Source organism: Carettochelys insculpta, chromosome 4 (assembly GCF_033958435.1).
Source record: "Carettochelys insculpta isolate YL-2023 chromosome 4, ASM3395843v1, whole genome shotgun sequence".
NCBI lineage: Eukaryota > Metazoa > Chordata > Testudines > Carettochelyidae > Carettochelys > Carettochelys insculpta.
In genome coordinates this window covers 84,530,415-84,545,128 of record NC_134140.1, presented here as the reverse complement: position 1 = coordinate 84,545,128, position 14,714 = coordinate 84,530,415, and positions in this window count along the sequence as shown.

The following is a 14,714-nucleotide window of genomic DNA, read 5'->3' as shown; positions in this document are numbered from 1 at the left end:
GCTGTTGGCATGTTTGCCCTCCCCACTGTAATAGACTACACAGCTTTCTTCTGTTAGTGCCTCTCCAAAGTTCTTCCATCTGACTTCAGAGATTCCTAGGAAATGCCAGGTACATTGTTCTTTCTTTCAGCCTCACTATTGTCTCAATGCCCTTATACTTCATGTGGCTACGGTGATGTTATCTCTTCCATGGGTCCTCTTTGCTGAGGCTGCACCAGCGGTATACTTGTTATATGCATCCTGGTGCAAGACGGATGATGCAGTCATTATTAACCCAGGCTGCCACCAATTCATTATGGACATGTTTGATTTATTCATCATATGGTGTGTCTTGGGCAAAATTCTAACCTGGCAGAGCCCATCTCTCTCCGCATAGCCCCCTTTTAGTCACATATTCTGACATGCAGGAGGAGCAGTGGACCCACAGGGTCACTCAACACCAGGGTAGGATAAATTGAGCTCTGAATATATACTAATTTTTATCTTCAAAGACAACAACAAGCCCAGCAATATAAGCTTGAATAATACATTCTTGAGGCCAGCCAACAACGCATCTGAAGCCACATACTTCGCTGGTAAAAGTCAGCATAGCTCCATTGAATTCAGGCCTATGAATTTCAGTAGTCCAACATTTAGACATTGGCAAACACAAGAGAAAATCAGCTTTTAAGAGAGATGATCCAAAATTGGTATGTTATAAAAACAGTTAAGACTCCAGAATCTACCATTACAGCACTGGAATAGAGAGATTTGACTTACCCTTACAGACTCTCCGCTAGCATTCAAACTGCCAGTTACGTTGAATTAGGGTGATCAGATATCCTGATTTTATAGGAAGTCCTAATAATCAGGGCTTTGTCTTATATGAGCACCTTCTCTCTCCTTCACCCCATATTCCAATGTTACCCACATGCTGTCTGGTGGATGACCCATTTGCTTCTGTAACAGAAAAATAGAATTTATCCAAGCTTTTATGAAATGCTAAATGATCAGAGAGCACAAACATCTTTAAAATATTGATTTGATAGAAATGTAAAGGTATAATAAGCATGCATGTGAATAGCCAATGCCATACTGACTAATGGGAGTTCTGAAACTGGTTAGTAATGATAAACTGTGGACATCATAAATGTTGTTCTTTGGCAGTCTGCTGAGTCAATGAATACTGACACTGCTGTTCTAAATCTAGTAGAAAGTTTCCCCTGATATCATGAGCTTGGCTGGGGAGAGACAAAGTCGATAAGGCAGATGCCAGAGGGCTGACTGGAATATGTAGCATAGGGCCAGTTTCCTATCAGTACATTCATCTTTGGTCTATGGATTTTCCTTTGTACGATGACATTCTTCACAGAGATGTAGGTGATCTGAAAATACTGTGTGCTTTGATATTATTCTTTAGAAAATATTTAGGATTACTATATGATCCAGAAAAATGTGGTATTTATGAGGACAAGGTGTACCTTTGCTTACACAGGCATGCAAGGGACAAAGCTCCACTCTGGAAAATGAGAGGAGAGCCTTTGTCCCTGGCATGGCTGTGTAAACAAAGGTACACCTTGCCCTAATAGATTACTATATGATCGATGTAAGGGAGCTTGTGGACTAATGAAGCTCTGCAAATAGTCCCAGTTTTGATCTAGAAGGAAGGGTGGCTGGAGAACGGGTGTAGCCAATACTCCATTGTCAGCAGGCTATCCAGAAGAGCTAGGCTGGCATGAGCAGGAGCGCTACACCCACTGACGCAAGGGCTAGGGTAAAGGGGCCAACTGTCCTGTGCCTAGCAGCCACCAGAGCCCAAACCCTATAAATCACGGCTGGAGCACTGCGTAGGGGCTGGCGGGGGATACGCTGTGGTGTTGTCAGTGCTGAGGCCCTTCTGCCAGAGGCCCCACCCCTTCAAGGGGCAAAGAGCATGGCCCACGGCCCACTTTGCCTAGGGGCCCGGCAAGGCTGTCAGCCCCACTGAGGAGAACTAAGGTAAATACTGTGAAGAGATAACTTGACTTACTTGCTCCAAATGCAACATGGGGAGCAATTAATATCAAGTCTAACTTCAACAGTTACAAAACATAGAAAACAAAACTACATCACGCCTCACCTTTAGCTTGGTCTGCAGCTTTATGTCTTTGACTCTGTCCTAAAAAGACAAAAGAAATGAATGGATTCTCAGCTGGCCATCCACTGAGTGTCCCACCTTCCATCATTCCATGTGATCCCTGAAAATAATGCAGGGGCCTGGACTGTTTTCTAAAAGAGGATAGAAAAGTGTGGGAAAGAGGAATTTTTGGTTTCCTAACACATTATACAGATAGAGCCCGCATGGCGCAACAACTGTGCTCTGAAGTGTCCCACCTCCCATCCACTGAGTGTCCCACCTCCCATCATTACATGTGATCCCTGAAAATAATACAGGGGCCCAGACTGTTTTTTAAAGTGGGAAGAAAGAGGATAGAAAAATATAGAATAAAAGAAGCAAGCTCTACGGCCCAGTTGACATGGTCCCCTCATGGGGAATCAGCCCCCCAACTCATGGGTTTTCCCCCTGGTGACAGCAAGCACCAGGGGCAGCAAAGGTCCCCATGTATCTTAGATGGTGAGGGAGAGTTTTCCCTGGCAGCAGCAAGCCCCTTAGTTGCCAGGGGAGACTTCCCCCCTGTGGTAGCAAGCCCCTGTATGGGAGGGGGGCTCTTCAGTGGGGGGGGGCAGTGTTCAGTGGGGGCCCACAGCAGCCACAAAATTCTGAATTTCTTAGCTGCCGGGGGAGACTTGTCCCCAGCGGCAATAGCAAAGCCCCCAGTACCTTAGCCACAATGGGAGACTTCCACATGGCAGCAGCACAGACCCCAGTATCTTAGCTGCTGGGAGAGACTTCCCCGTGGCAGCAGCAAAGCCCCAAATATCTTTCCTGCCCTTGGAGCCCTAAACGTGCGACTGGCACCATGGTCAGCCCTGAACAGCAGGTACATCCTTTTATTGGGTTGAGTTTGGGGCTACCCAGGTTGAGTGTAGGAAAGAACCGGGCTGTGTGGCACCTGTCGGGGAGGGAAGGGGGTTCGCACACAAATATAAACCGCTGAGAAGAAGTTTCTCAGGGTGGTATGCAAGCACAACCCCCAGCACAGCCTCGTTAAAGTGGTACGGGAGGGCATGGGCAGGCACCAGGCAGCACTGAAAAAAATAAGAAGCATACAGACAGAGCTGCGAACTCCCTGCAGGGCTATTTGAATGGGCAGATGTGCTCACAGTGCTAATAGCAAAGAAAGAAAAAAAAAGACATTTTTCAGGCTCTCATACTAACAGGAGTCCACAGCTAAAGGCTCACTGCTCCCACTTGGAAATTCACACCCTTCCTGTTACTGGAGAGCAGCAGCCAAAGAGTAGCAGTGAGAGGGACATTCTGTGTTACCTATGGGACACCTCTGAAAGCTAATAAATTTGATTTTAAGACGTGGCACTTCCACACTTGCATTTAATCAAACTGCTTAATTAGAGCTTGATGCTATAGCTGCCAGGTAACTGCAATTTCGTAATCTCGAGATTAGTGCTCCCTAAATCGAGCAAATGGTGTTTACAGTGAAGAGAGTCAAGCGGTAATATCGAGCTAACTGTCTTCAATTCAAATTTTTCTCAGAGTGTAGATGCAGCCTAAGTGAGTTGCGGTATAGGGCCTACAATGATCAAATGTTGGGAAGTTGAACAGATGGCACAAGGCAAAAGTGTTTCTGTGATTGATTGGTGAATTGCTACAGGTTTTACTCAGGCTGGTGGTAGGACAGACACAATCTGCAAAGGTGAATGATTGGTTTGTAATAACATTGAAAACTTTTTAAAAATGTATCATTAAAACTAACCTTCAAAACAAATTATTGGTAAGACATATTTATTCTCCACCACATTTTTTTCTCAAAAAAAGGATACTGAAATTTAACTCTTGTGAGTAGACCTTAGGCATACAAGTAGAGCCTAGTCACAAGGATAGCTGTACTGACTTCAGTGGCTCTGCTCATATATGTTGTGTCAGTAGGTGGGAGAGGGTTCAGCCAAAAAATCAGGCACTAGCTCCCTGGTGTATAGTCCCCTCTCCTCCACCCCCACTTGAGTTTGGTGACAGAATCCTTGCTAAATGAATATAAAATCCTTTCCATGAAGTCTGAATCTTCCCTCAGATTCCAAGGAGGGTGCTCACTAGAATCTGAGTGAAATGTGGCCAACAGGGATATATGCTGTCATAGTTAGGGGAAGTAGGAGTGCAGGGGTTGCTGCAGCACCCTCATGTTCTCCACTTGGCTTCCCCATGCACAAGGGAAGTCCATGCAAGCCCTGGGTACTGGCCTCCAGTGTCCCACCATCCCTGCCAACTTCAGCAACCTCCCTGGGTCCTGCCATCTGCCATTCCTAGGGGCTCTGCAACCCACCGTCCCTGAGGTCCAGGCCACCAGCCTTGGAGGCTGTGTTGCCACTTGGGATCCTGCCATTGGATTGGGACTCTGAAGCTGCTTCAAGCTGTTGCTAAGTTACCTGGAATGGATGACCTGGATGTCATTTTCTGGAGTGTTGTCTGATCTGTCAAGTCCAGAAGAGTTGGTAACCCCAGGTGAGACCTGAGACTGGAACAGTGATTTGTGCAAACAAGTATGTGGGATGTAGGGTACAGCTCAGCATCTGTGCTCTAAAAATAGTTACAGTGCCATTGCTGGTTGTACCTTGTGATGTGCAAAGTACAAGATAATACAATCCCCAGTGTCTGCAGAAGGTCGTACCTGGTTGTGAGTCCTGTAGATAGGCTAGCAGAAAGTAGGGGGTATTTAGATGGCTCAAAGATTGAGGTTTGGCCTGTTACACCATGCTGCAAAATTTCACCTTGAGAACAGGACCTGTTATCCACTAGGGCTATGTCTACACTAGCCAAAAACTTTGAAATGGCCTTGCAAATGGCCATTTCGAAGGTTACTAATGAAGCGCTGAAATACATATTCAGCACCTCATTAGCATGCAGGTGGCCGTGGCACTTTGAAATTGACATGGCTCACCGCCACGCGGCTTGTCCAGACGGGGCTCCTTTTCAAAAGAACCCCGCCTACTTCGAAGTCCCCTTATTGCCATCTGCTCGTAGGAATAAGGGAACTTCGCAGTATGTGGGGTCCTTTCAAAAAGGAGCCCCGTCTGTACGAGCCACGTCAGTTTCGAAGTGCCGTGGCCACCTGCATGCTAATGAGGTGCTGAATATGTATTTCAGTGCTTCATTAGTAAACTTCGAAACGGCCATTTGCATGGCCATTTCGAAGTTTTTGGCTAGTGTAGACATGGCCTAGGAGATTTTTCACCCACATTCCATTTATCGTCTCATTATGTTCATATTTTAAACTGCCAGCTCATGGCCAAACATGTCCTCACTAGGTTTTCACCTATGTGTGTAAACATTAAGAAAATTCCTTTATGTTTTGTATAGTGGTTGCTAATAATAAATACCCTAGACTCAGGATATAAAAGCAATTTTTGATGAAGAAAAATGCTCATGTTTTCACTGCTATATTTACTCTGAAATGCGAGTAAACATAAATAAGTTCTTGTCTGTAAAACTATTGTGCTAAAACTCAAGGACATGTAGAGCAGATGTATTTGCTGCCATTCATTTAATCATGTATTACCCCAGAGGCACTGAGACCATGTACTTGGGAGCATGAAGTCAGTGCTCTACAGCCTTGGCTGGCAGACAGCTGGCCTTTAGCTCACGTGGTAGAGCCCAGGGCATCAGCCCTTATGCTTGCAGGTTCACTCCCTTCTGCTAACAACCCAGGTCTGTTGGTGTTATATGTTTGACTCTTTAAGTTGAAGACTCCAGCTAATCATAAATAGCTGCAAGAAGGAGGGGGCTCAACATTTTGTGGGCTCCCATGTAGCATGTAGTCATTATCAGCCCCTTTCGAGTGTGGGCCTGGCCTTTCTCATTTTTATCAGACACCTCTGGAAGATTATGTGTACTGCCACACACAACTTCCTCAGCCCCCATTTTTTTTCAATGAGCTGTATACCTACGTGGGTTTACCAGTGTCCAAAGTGAGCAGAAATATCATAGTGATCAGGGGAAACTTGCCACAGATTTGTCTACTTCCTTATTTAAACATTATATAGACATGTATCCTGGACCACCTTATTTCACCAGTCACTATATGTGGCCCTGGTCTCAGCTCAATGAGGTTCTATAGCCAGCAGCTACTGGACCAGTTTTGACAAGTCTCTCTCACAGCACCCCATCCTGCCATTTGAGCAAGCCACTTGCAAACACCATCTCCCCAAAGTGAGCACTTAGCCCCTGAATTCACTTGCCTTTTTCCTTCTGTTCCCCTTGGTTTTCCATTCCGACTGGTGAGTACTATTCTTTGAGGTTGACTTCAGTTTCTTTATCTGCTCCTAAATTTCATGGCCCCAGTAGTCACAAAGCCACCTGCAGTTTCTCTGGCTACAGCCATGAGGTCTGCCAAACAGAAGCAGCTACTAGCCACTAGAGGGGTGACAATTCCAAGGCTGAGCACGACTGAATCTTGCAACAGCAGCACTTGGGATTCTAATCCCTTAAATCTGGCCCTAGACAACCACAAACTCTGCAGTTCAGTGCTTCCCTCTAGACCATGGCTTTAAGTACCTGATATGTCCACCTCCTCCAGCCTGGCCCCCAGTTCCCACACATCCCTCATCTAGCACACAGTCAGCCTGAATGATTTAGGAGGTTGTGGTGCAAGGAGGCTCCCACCCCTGAGCAGAAGCTCCACAACAGGTTCACACCATCTCCCTCTGCTGTGGGACTGGGGGTAAATCCACCATCTTCATAGTATTCTTTGGGGGCAGCCAGTTGAGGCCACCAGCATCCCTAATCCAGTCTGAAGAAGTCTTCTGAGGGTGCAATCTGGCCAAAGCCTTCTACTCTTTGAGACATATGTTCCCCATTCATAGCACCGCCCCTTCTAGCAGCCAGCTCTCAATTCACAGCAAGCTGATATGCACAGGTCTCACAGTTTCTCCCTCTCTTTCCCCCTCCCTTTCCTGTTGCTAGCAGCCAGGGGAATGCTAGGAAATGTAGTTCTTTCCCTGCTCCAGGGCCTGTCTATGGGCAGGGAGCTGTCCCAGGAACTACAGCTCTCAAGGCAGCTTGTACTCTCAGTTCCCATCATGCTCTACAGCTCCCACCACACAGCACACCTGAGAGGAATCAAAAGATATGGGCCCCGTCTGACCTTCAGCCCAGTGTCAGGGAGTAATTGGCACCATGGCAAAACCACCATTGGTTGGAAGAATGGATAAAGTACCAGAAATTTTGTGGGACTCTTCTTTCAAGGCTTTCTCGCCTGCAAATCCTAAAAGAGGATGAGTTTGGACTAAAGGAGGGGCATATGATATCCAGTCTACAGGAGATTAAAAAATGAGTAAAAAGCAACATCTGAAACTTTTAAGTTACATGGAAGACCTTAGGCAAAAGACCTTCATTTTCATGAAAGGGAAATTAAAGTCACTGAGCAAATTATACAAGCATATGGGCCTACAAACATCATCTCCTGTTCAAAGTAAGTCACATTTTCCTGCAAGTGGTCTATAAAAATTATTTGCAAAATGCAAGAGGAACTAGTCCACCTCCTTAGCTACTGTAAATAAGGAAGCTTCATTAAAGCTCATTGGAGCTGTCCCAATTTATTATATCTGAAAAATCTGATCCAGAAGACTCTTATCATGGTGTGAGGGGGTGGCCTATGCCCCAAAGTCCTCTAGAGGAGGCCAGGGGCCTTGCCATGCCCAGGAAGGAGCAGAAAAGAGGTCTTCCAGGGAGGATAGAGTGGCTGTCTCAGTAGCAGCCAGTCAGGGCCTGGCAGGCCAATATAAAAAAAGTTGCTGGGCTAGGGCCAGGTAGTTCCATTCAGAAGCTCCACCCAAGCAGGTGCCTATGCTGCCTGGGAGCCCAGCAGTACTTGGACAGCTCTGAGTGAAGTGTTAAGCTTTGACCTGGGTAAGGCCCAAGCCCAGTGTCTGGAGACCGGCCACAACCCTGGTGAAGGAGCTGAGAGCACCCTGGACAGGGTGTATCAGCTCCCACCATCTGGACTCTGAAGGCAGCCATCAAGAGTGCCTTCCACCAGAGTGGGAGGTCTGAGAGCAGGCTGATCCTGTTACACATGGTTACAAGAGGAGCTTCATTTAAGGCCCTTTTTATTCCCTTTCTAGTATACCACTTTGGTGTCAAATTTCATTGCCTTAACTCTTCTCTAGATGGAACCACATGGTCCCACCACTTTTAGATTTGATATCTTGATTGCAGCCCCGTTTATTACCTGTGCAAAAGCACAGGTTCTGAAGAAACTGATTAAAATGGCTCCAAACAGCTTCTTACTTACACCTATTTACTTACTCACTCAAAGGTAAATACAATTCAGAGAAGTGAATTAAAACAATAGAAGGTAAAACAATAGAAATAGACCTCATTCTCCACAGATTGTCTACAGTGTTCAGAAACTTATAGAATCATTACAAATATGTTCCATATACTTAATTTCAGGTCATTTATATGTCACTCCTCAAAAGTCATAGTCAACGGGTTCAGACTATTGCTTTGGAACTTTGATATAAATTAGACATTATGAAAAAGCTTCCCTTCTAAAGTGAAGAGCCTCAAATATTTGATTTTTATAGATTTACCGTAAATCCATTAGGCTGATGTACTCAAGCATTTACAGGTGATGTGATGGAGCATGAATGCAGGAGCTCGTAAAATGACTTACATTAAAAACTCTCAGGATAAACATTAAATCAGAAATCTCAAATGTGTTCTGGGAAGATCACACAAAATGGTAGGTTAATGACTTAAAACAAGGTTAACTGATTATCAGCCAATAGGCTGAATGAGGAAACATTTTTTGAACGGAATATAAATTAGTAATACAGATGTAGGACCTTAGAATTTGGAGAACTACAACCAATTTTTGAAATCCTCACCCTCACTATGGAAAGGATGTGTACAAATTGGAGAAAATCCATTGGAGGGCAACAAAAATGATTAGGAGACTGGGGCACATGATTTTTGAGAAGAGGTTGAGAGGACTGGGCTTATTTAGTCTGCAGCCGTGAAGAATGAGGTAGGATTTGACAGCAGCATTCGAGTACTTGAAAGAGGGTTCCAAAGACAATGGAACCCGCTTGTTCACAATGGTGGTAGATGACAGAACAAGAAGCAATGGTCTCAAATTGCAGTAGGGGAGATCTAGGTTGGATATTAGGAAAATCTACTTTACTAGGAGGGTGATGAACCACTGGAATGTATTGCCAAGGAAGGTGGTGGACTTCCCATCCTTAGAGGTCTTTAAGGCCCAGACTGAAATGGTTCATTTGGAGTTGGTTCTGATTTGAGAGAGGAGTTCAACTAGACAACCTTCTGAGGTCTCTTCCAACCCTAATTTTCTATGATTCTTCTACGATTCCTCTAGCACATTGGAAGTCCTTGTGATGCTGAGACAGTGAGGGTTAAGCAACCAGCAGGTTAAGTGACAAAACATCAAACTTTAAGAACATAAAAGAGAAGTACTAAAATAGTAAATAGCTATTTCTTGTTGATAGATAAAAAAGCCATGTTGGCAGACTAAATCCTGTGAATTGTAAGTCTATTGTCAGTGCATTAGAAATGAATATTAATTGTATTTTTCTGTGTGTCTAAACTGTGTTAGATTGTAGATGATCAACTTCTTTTCCTCTCTGGCTACGTCTACACGTGCACGCTACATCGAAATAGCTTATCAAAATAGTCTATTTCGATGAATAACATCTACACGTCCTCCAGGGCTGGCAACGTCGATGTTCAACTTCGACGTTGGGCAGCACCACCTCGAAACAGGCGCTGCGAGGGAACGTCTACACGCCAAAGTAGCACACATCGAAATAAGGGTGCCAGGAACAGCTGCAGACAGGGTCACAGGGCGGACTCAACAGCAAGCCGCTCCCTTAAAGGGCCCCTCCCAGACACAGTTGCACTAAACAACACAAGATCCACAGAGCCGACAACTGGTTGCAGACCCTGTGCATGCAGCATGGATCCCCAGCTGCAGCAGCAGCAGCCAGAAGCCCTGGGCTAAGGGCTGCTGCACACGGTGACCATAGAGCCCCGCAGGGGCTGGAGAGAGAGCGTCTCTCAACCCCTCAGCTGATGGCCGCCATGGCGGACCCCACTATTTCGATGTTGCGGGACACGGATCGTCTACACATGCCCTACTTCGACGTTCAACTTTGACGTAGGGCGCTATTCCCATCCCCTCACGGGGTTAGCGACTTCGACGTCTCGCCGCCTAATGTCAATTTCAACTTCGAAATAGCGCCCAACACATGTAGCCGTGACGGGCACTATTTCGAAGTTGGCGCCGCTACTTCAAAGTAGCGTGCACGTGTAGACGCGGCCTCTGTTACTTATATTCTACAGGTTCATAGATCAAAAGAAAATATTATCAATTAGACTAAACAAGTGGCATAGTGATATTATTATTTTTCTATTTGAAGGTTTAGTAAGCTACTTGGAAACCTCTGAAAGGTTAATTGTCTTATGTTAATCAGTGCAACTAATTACCTGCATATACATAGGAAATGGGAATTGACTTCAAAGCAGCAATGAATCATACCAACTCTTCATTCAAGGAATGCCTGATTTGAAAAGAAGTGTATTAACTGAACTTTGATTACAAAAGAACTTTGGGACCTGATCCTGTGCACCTCCAATTATCTGCGAAGTTTAAATTGCAAGACTAAGGTCTCCAGCTCCATTCTGAATTATCCTGCAATTTCTCACTGAAGAATTTAAACAGCTCTGCACATGAACTGACTATGGACTTTAACCTATGAAATTGATTCTGGAAGAACGTTTACAATTGAGCAATTCACCATCTCTGCAATGAAAGTGACCTAAGAACTTTATTAATATCTATATGTTGAATGATTAACCTAGTACTCTCTCTTTTAATTTTAAATAAAATTTAGATTTGTTAATAAGAATTGGATGCAAGTATGTATTTGAGTAATGTGTCCAATCTCTTGGGAGTGGTAGAACACTATAGACATTGAAAAAATTTAAAGTAATCCTCGCCATTCTTGACTTGGCTAGGTGGGTGGGGAACACAGGGCTGGATTTTTAGAGGAATTTCCAGAGCAACTTTAGTGGAGGACGGTGGAAGGAAGAGAGCTACATATGGTGTTTCTCTGTTGCTCCTCAGCTGCACCCACTTTAGATTGAAACATAGTGCCAGCACCCCATCCATCCCACTGCGTGTACCAGATAGAGGAGGCAGCTCTCATACTCTGTAGGGAGGGAAAAAAGAGAGGGATCATGCACACCAGGTTAGTGTTTTCTCAACCACTTCTTGAACAATGCACACAGCACCAGAGGCCCACCCCACTCCTGGGGATAATAGCATTCTCCTGCTGCTCACATGGGCTACGTCTACACGTGCACCCAACTTCGAAATAGCTTATTTCGATGTTGCGACATCGAAATAGGCTATTTCGATGAATAACGTCTACACGTCCTCCAGGGCTGGCAACGTCGATGTTCAACTTCGACGTTGCTCAGCCCAACATCGAAATAGGCACAGCGAGGGAACGTCTACACGCCAAAGTAGCACACATCGAAATAAGGGAGCCAGGCACAGCTGCAGACAGGGTCACGGGGCGGACTCAACAGCAAGTTGCTCCCTTAAAGGGCCCCTCCCAGACACACTTTCATTAAACAGTGCAAGATACACAGAGCCAACAACTAGTTGCAGACCCTGTATATGCAGCACGGACCCCCAGCTGCAGCAGCAGCAGCCAGAAGCCCTGGGCTAAGGGCTGCTGCCCACGGTGACCACAGAGCCCCGCAAGGGCTGGAGAGAGAGTATCTCTCAACCCCCCAGCTGATGGCCGCCATGGAGGACCCCGCTATTTCGATGTTGCGGGATGCGGATCGTCTACACGTCCCTACTTCGATGTTGAACGTCGAAGTAGGGCGCTATTCCCATCCCCTCATGGGGTTAGCGACTTCGACGTCTCGCCGCCTAACGTCGATTTCAACTTCGAAATAGCGCCCAACACGTGTAGACGTGACGGGTGCTATTTCGAAGTTACTGCCGCTACTTCGAAGTAGCGTGCACGTGTAGACGCAGCTATGGTGAGAGTCTATGATGCAGGCTGAAGATTCATGGACAAGCTCTACTGGAGATGCAATTAGGAAATTACAGATTTATGATTGCTCTGGCAGAATTAACTCAGATGCCCCCCCATACTCCCCCCATATGCACAGACTTCAATTAGAGGTTCACAAAGTATTTTTCCACATTACTCCTGCCTTATTCAGGCTTGATACACAAGCGAGCGGGATTATGGTTGAAGGTTGTCAAGGGACTGAATACAATTTAAACAACATTCAGTGTGATCTCTTTTTGGACAATAAAAAGATAGCCTGAGTTTGGATAAATCAACATTAAATACTCACAAGCTTTTCTGATGAGATTTTTATTTGAAAATATTATTAATTCCTGAAGAACAGCTTTTTTCATGGAACATATTTTCCTGTGTTTTCACATATCAGGACTGGACTGAAGTAATCTTTTGCAATCACTATTTAACTTGGAATGTTTAGATTTGGGGTACATCTGTAGTCAACTCCAAACTGAAATTCAAATAAATTCTATTTAAGCTACCTGTTTTGCTCATCTCTATATATAAATGAAAACTAGTCAATTTAAGTGGCACATTTTGGAAATACAGTAAAGATTACTTCTATTGTCACTCACCAAAAACACACTATTATTTAGTAACTATGTAAAAGGTGATAAGCTGAAAAGTGAAGGCACAATTTATTGCACTTATTTTTATTCAAAACTTCAGGATTAAGTATTAAGTATTAAAATTACAGCCTGGTGAATAACCCAACACATTTCTTTCAGTTTTTTGATAATTCCAAAGAAACAGGAAGGCTGCGTCTACTCTAGCAAGTACTTTCAAAATATTTTTTGACTGTAGAAATATCCAGCAGACCATCTACCCACAAAAAGTAATTTTTGAAATTAAATAAAAAGAATGCAGTGCTCCTTTAGAAAGTGCTCTTCCACTCCCATTTCAGGAAAAGCGCCATTTTTTGAAAGCTTCTTTCAAAAGAAAATGTGTGTAGATGCTTTGTGGGCCCTTTTTTGCAAAAGAGCAATCATCATAGCACCTGATTTTTTGATCTCTGGCCTGTGCTTTCGAAACAGCAGGGGCAGTATAGATGTTCTCTTTCAGAAAAACAGATCACTCTTCTTATCCACCTTTTTGTGTGTGGATGCACTCTTTCCAAATCAGTTCATTTGAAAGATTGCTGTAGTGTAGATGTAGCCAAAAAGCTTGATTTGAATTGAAAAAACCACTTACAATTTTCAGTGAATTAAAGAAGAAAAGAAGTTTAGAGTGTTTTTTTTAAATGGAATTAAAGGAAAAATTGAAGAAAATTCACTTTATATAAAATGTACATTTTTCTCTTGAAAACATCAATGAACCTTTTTATATTATTTCAGACTTTTGACCAATGCAACTTTGCAAAGTAGACTCAATTTTGCAAAAAATTCCTGGTGTTGCTGAATCAGCATTTTTAACCAAAACAGTTTCAGTTTAAAATTTTTGCCCTGCTCTAATGAAAAGTTAGAGTTCAGCAAGAGTCATCCCTCAATCCTGCCCAAAATCCAGTGTATACTCATTGAAGAAGTGATTTTATTTTTGCTTTGTCATTCAGGATGAGTACATTATTATAATCTCTTCAAAGTTCCTTCTGTGTTCAAGAGTGCTTCTTTGGAATACAGCATAGTGTGATTATAGAATCATAAAGATTACAGTTGGAAGACACTAGTCTAGTCCAACCCCCTACTCAAAGCAGAACAAACCCCATTTATATCATCCCAGCAAGGACTTTGCCAAGCTTGGCCATAAAAACTTACATCACCTTTCTAGGCATTCCATTCCAGTGTTTCACCACCCTCCCAGTGAAGTAATTTTTCTCGAAATCCAACCTAGATTTCCCCACTACAACCTTAGACCATTATTTCTTGTTCTGTCCTCTGCCACTACTGAGTATAGCCTGGCTTTATCCTCTTTGGAATCCCCTTTCAAGTAGTTGAAGGCCATTATCAAATTCGCCCACCCACCATTCTTCTCTTCTGAAGACATACTAACATAAGAATGACCATTACTAGGTCAGACCAAAGGTCCATCTAGCCCAGCATCCTGTCTGCCAACAGTAGCCAGTACCAGATGCCCCAGAGAGGGTGGACCAAAGACAATGATCAAGCGACTCGTCTCTGGCCATCCATGTCCAACATTTGAGAAACGGAGGCCAGGGGCACCATTCCTACCCCCTGGCTAATGGCTTTTTATAGATTTAACCTCCATGAATTTATCCAGCTCTTTTTTGAACTCTCTTATAGTCCTGGCCTTCACAGCCTCCTCTGGCAAGAAGGTCCACAGGTTGACTGTGCGCTGTGTGAAAAAGAACTTTCTTTTATTAGTTTTAAACCTCCTACCCATTAATTTCACTTGGCGTCCTCTAGTTCTCATATTATGGGAACAAGTAAATAACTTTTCTTTATTCACCCTCTCCACACTGCTCATGATTTTATATACCTCTATCATATCCCCCCTCAGTCTCCTCTTTTCTAAACTGAAAAGTCCCAGTCTCTTTAGCCTGT